This window comes from Prunus dulcis, chromosome 6, assembly GCF_902201215.1.
Source record: "Prunus dulcis chromosome 6, ALMONDv2, whole genome shotgun sequence".
In the NCBI taxonomy this organism is placed as follows: Eukaryota; Viridiplantae; Streptophyta; class Magnoliopsida; order Rosales; family Rosaceae; genus Prunus; species Prunus dulcis.
In genome coordinates this window covers 10,463,135-10,467,780 of record NC_047655.1, presented here as the reverse complement: position 1 = coordinate 10,467,780, position 4,646 = coordinate 10,463,135, and the positions used below count along the sequence as shown (strand labels likewise).

The 4,646-nt window shown below is 39.3% G+C and overlaps 1 long non-coding RNA gene across 1 annotated transcript; it reads right to left on the bottom strand.

Annotated features, from left to right (window-relative positions):
* Positions 1 to 3,102: 3,102 nt before the first annotated feature.
* Positions 3,103 to 4,207, bottom strand: LOC117631989. Its single transcript, XR_004586414.1, has 2 exons — positions 4,106 to 4,207; positions 3,103 to 4,024 (listed from the first exon to the last, which is right to left on the bottom strand). It is a non-coding gene; the product is annotated as an uncharacterized LOC117631989 (long non-coding RNA).
* Between the last annotated feature and the right edge of the window lie 439 nt (positions 4,208 to 4,646).

Genomic DNA, 4,646 nt, shown 5'->3' with positions numbered 1-4,646 from the left:
AAAACAAAACTTCAACTATAAGTCCTATCATGAATGCATGATATGTCATGATTTACCTGTTGTCAAGTTTCTCATATGGTCAGGTTATGCCTCGGAGGTATGAGATTGAAAGAGTAGTGTCAAAACTTCCAGTAGCAATTTCTCACAAACTAATTGTCAACCTATACTACAGTCTAGGAAATGCCAATTACGATTTTCGTACTAACAGAATGTTTTTAAGGACTTCCATAATCTTGTTAGAAATCATTTTTCCACACAAATTCAAACACTACGATCAGATAACGGCACTGAATATATGTCCAATCTCATGACACAATACTTCAACACACACGGAATCATTCACCAAACAAGTTGTGTGGGTACATTGAATATATGTCCCATCTCATGACACAATACTTGAGCACACAAGGAATCATTCACCAAACAAGTTGTGTGGGTAAACCTCAACAAAATGTGGTAGCCGAAAGGAAAAATCATGATTCACTTGAGAAAACTAGAGCTCTAATGTTTCAAATCTTCCAAAAAGATTTTGGTCTCAAGGAGTCCTCACTGCTAGTTACCTTATTAACCATTTGCCTAGTAGAGTGTTGGATTTCGTATTCAGGCTTCTCATTACGATAAGCTTGATCCAAGAGCTATCAAATGCATGTTCTTGGGATATTCTTCAACATAGAAGGGGTATAAGTGTTATAACCCTATATCTCTAAGAAGTTCATCGTATCAAAAGATGTTTGATTTGATGAAAAAACTCCTTATTACCACAAGACTAATGAAGCCATTGTTCAGGGGGAGGATCCATTTTTTGATTTGTTTCAGTGCCTACTCCTCCTGCAAGTACTGACTCCAGTCATCCTATGCCCTTCTATTGCTCATCCTTCATCTCATGAGCCTGAAGTTGAAATTCAAAATGAACCTGTTGAAGACTCAAACAATTCTCTTAATCATCATAAGGACCAAAGCAATATAGAATCCTCTAATGCACCCTTGAGATGTAATCCTACGCGTGATCGTCATCCTCCTTCAAGGCTGCATGATTACGTCACATACACTGTCAAGCATCCCATCACCAACTTTGTATCTTATCACAAGTTCTCACCACATCATGTTGCCTTCCTCAGTGTTGTTTCTAGTGCTCATGATCCACAAAGCTTCCAGGATGCAAATCTTCAAGTAGTATGGAGAAAGGCAATGCAAGAAGAGTGGCAAGCTCTTGATGATAACAACACTTGGAGTGTTGTTAAGCTTCCCAAAGGAAAGAAGGCTGTTGGCAGTCGATGGATCTACAAAACCAAGTTTCACTCCGATGGATCTATTGAAAGATACAAGGCAAGATTGGTAGCTCGAGGCCTCACTCAAATGTATGGTGTGGACTATAAAGGGACTTTTGCTCCTGTTGCAAAAATGAACATAGTTCATGTGTTGTTGTCTATTGTATTCAATAAGGAGTGGCCTCTATAACAAATGGAGGGTGAAAAATGCATTTTTGCACAGGGATCTTGAAAAGGAAGTCTTTATGAAGCTTCCACCTGGTCATCCTCAAAGCAATAATTGTAAACTACACAAATCTATTTATGGATTAAAACAATCCCCACGTGCATGGTATGCCAAGTTGAGTTCAGTTCTAGAGGCAATTGGCTTCCTGAGTAGCAATGCAGATTCTTCTCTATTTGTTCGAAGTGGATCCGTGGGAAAATTGGTGGTCCTCATCTATGTTGATGATCTCATTGTCACGGGTGAAAATGCTGATGAAATCAACAATCTGAAATGGTATTTACAACAGAAGTTTGCAATCAAAGACCTAGGAGTCTTGAAGTACTTTCTTGGCATTGAAATGGCCACTTCACACGAAGGGTTATTTTTAAATCAACGCAAATGTGTTCTTGATCTTCTTAAAGAGTCTGGCATGCTTGACTCCAAACCTGCTCATACGTACTCCTTTAGACAACAAACTCAAGCTTGACATGGAAGGTGAGCCCCTTAACAACATCAGCTATTATTAGAGGTTGATTGGTAAGCTTATCTACTTAATTATCACTAGGCCAGACATGACATACGCAGTTAGCATTGTGAGTCAATTCATGCATTCTCCCACCATGTTACACTTGAATGTGGTTAAAGAATCTTGTGGTGCCTTAAGAGGTCTGTTGGTCATGGTATACTCATGAGAAAGAATGATAATGTTCACATCCTTGGGTACACTGACGCTAATTAGGCAGGGAACTTCTTGGATCGAAATCAACCATAGGATATTGCACCTTTGTAGGAGGAAACCTAGCCACTTGGAAGAGCAAGAAGCAACATATCATTGCTCGTTCAAGTGCAGAGGCAGATCTAGAATATAGGGCAATGGCTTTTATTGCTTGTGAACTCACTTAGGCTTTTGTCATAATCAATCCATGTTTCTCTTCTGTGACAATCAAGCCAAGCTACACATCCCCTCTAATCCAGTCTTCCATGAAAGGACCAAGCATATCAAAGCCGACTGCCATTATATTCGCGCTCAAGTTCAATCCAAAGTGATTCAAACACAGTACACTCGAAGTTATGATCAACTTGCGGATATATTTACCAAAGCCTTACCTACGGCTCAGTTCCAACGGCTATTTTCCAAGCTTGGATCAATCAATCCTCTTGATCCAGCTTGAGGGGGAGTATTGAAAGTCAACTATGGGCCGATTACTTCTCCTAGGTTGTTGTCCTAGGTTGTCATACAGTATTTAGTCAGTTTGTGGTTTCTTGTATTAGGCACTCTGTGGTTTCTTGTATTTTACGCTTCCTTAAGTCAAGGAGCTAATTGAGGCTTTATCTAGGAAAGAGGTGTGGTTAGTTGTGCCTCTTATCCTATGTAGTGTTCCTTCTCTATAAATTACAATAACAATCCAGACAACATTATTGAATTTCATCAATTTCTCCAGGACATATATATGGATAAACATATGAATTGTTTTACCTTAATCTAGTGGTTGTAGTTAACTAATCCAAAAGAAATCTCATGACGAAAAATCTAATCATGTTGTAAAGTCAAAAATGTGGAGCCCAAAATAGTAATGATGATGCTTGCCAACACCCACGTGAAGCCAAAGAAAAATGATAAAACAACCACAATGTTTTGCCTACAAATAAGGCTTTCCCCTCACTTGTAACTGGGAACAAAAACCTTCAATAAAGAGATCAGTTTCTATACTTTCTCTATATCTTAATTCCCTCTCTACAATTTCCTCTAGATTTATAACACGTTATCAGCACGAATTCGCTTTAACAATACCAGCTGAATTCTCTGATGAAACCCAGAAATCAAAATCCTCTGCCACCGAAGGATCCAAATTAATTAGAACCCAAGTGAAAAAAAAAAAAAAAAAAAAGAGACAGAGAAAATGGAACAAGAACAGCAGCTGAGCACCAGATGGGAAGGCTATGTTGACTGGAGGAACAGAGCTGCAATCAGAGGCCGCCATGGTGGCATGCTTGCCGCCTCCTTTGTCTTGGTGGCGGAGATATTGGAGAACTTGGCATATCTGGCAAATGCAAGCAATTTGGTGCTTTACTTATCAAAGTATATGCATTTATCTCCATCCAAAGCGGCCAACAATGTCACAGACTTCATGGGCACAGCTTTCCTTCTGGCCCTTCTTGTTACTGAATTTCTGGAACAAGAAGAAGAAGAAGAAGAATGACTGCTACTTCTCCTTGTCTGTCTTCCGATGAGAAGAAGCACTGGTGGCTTAGCAGTAGAAAGATTGTGGAAAAGTATATGAGAGATGCCAGAAGCCTGATTGCGACTCATGAACAGAGCGAGATCGCTTCGGCTGTGGGGCTCCTGGACGCGGCTCTGGCCATCTCGCCTCGCCTGGAACAAGCCCTTGAACTCAAAGCCAGGTCTCTGCTCTATCTCAGGCGCTTCAAGGACGTGGCTGATATGCTTCAGGATTACATTCCCAGCCTCAAAATGGCATCCGATGACTCTGCCTCCGACTCTTCCTCCCAGCCACTCCAGTCCACCAAAGCCACAAGAGGGGCCCACCAGCTAACTCATCATCGATCACATGGTTTAGTAAAATTAAATATGAATAAATATATGAATAAAAGAATACATAATCTCTTTTACTATGTTTAATTATAGGTGTAGAAACTGAAGATTTGCTGGCCAAGAGCTATGATGAGCAAGAGGCACCAATAATGGAAGCTTTGCTGGCCAAGCTCTTTTGGCATCACTTCGATCAAGGTACAGTGCTAGCAGTGGAAAAGGACATATAGCATTACTGATCATTCCACTATTCACTTTCCTACTTTTCTTATTATATATTAATATAAGAACATATAGTATAATAATTTATATAATATTATGGATGGTTTCACCTCCTATATTTTTAGTGGTGATTTTATTTCCACATTTATTTTATTTAAATGTATGGAGCAGAATTAGTGCTCATACAAGCACGTTTATTTTATCGCAAATTTATTTTTACTTAAAGTATGATGTGGAATTAACCCTCATACTTTATGAAACTACTTTATTGCACATTATTTACTGTATGGTGTAGGTTTATTACCCATACAACAGTATCTATTTAGAAGGGTGGTGCGGGTTTATCGTCCACGCCTTTACTTTTATTTAAATGTATGGGGCAGAATTAGTGCCCATACAA